The sequence below is a fragment of the Chiloscyllium plagiosum genome, chromosome 15 (genome assembly GCF_004010195.1).
Source record: "Chiloscyllium plagiosum isolate BGI_BamShark_2017 chromosome 15, ASM401019v2, whole genome shotgun sequence".
NCBI classification, from domain to species: domain Eukaryota; kingdom Metazoa; phylum Chordata; class Chondrichthyes; order Orectolobiformes; family Hemiscylliidae; genus Chiloscyllium; species Chiloscyllium plagiosum.
The window spans coordinates 56547840-56548286 of NC_057724.1; positions in this window are offsets into that span (position 1 = coordinate 56547840).

The window sequence follows — 447 nt, forward strand, 5'->3', positions numbered from 1 at the left end:
AAGCCTGCCCACGGGGAGACCACCCTATCCCCTTCCCCGACACCTAGCCCACGACCTGCCCTGCCCCGGCACGACAATGCCCCTGCGGCCGTGCCAGCGTCGCCCCGGCGCGGGAACACTGACCCTCAAACCCCCGAACCTGTACCTGACCCTGACCCTGACCCTGACCCCACTGACACCACACCCACTCCCCACCCCGATGGAGAAACCCCTCGGGCTTTAACACCCGACCCTGGCGCCGTGACACCTGGCCCGGGGGCGCCTGAGCCCGAGCCCGAGCCCTGCCCAACCCAGCCACGCCCTGGCACTAACCTGGGGGGAACCACCGCTGGCCCACCTCCTGCGGCGACGGTGTCTCCAGGCCCCGGAGAGGGAACCGGACTCCTCCCCCGCCCGCCCTCGCCTGATAAACCCGGGGCAGGGCAGGAAGTGACACGGCTGGCCCTC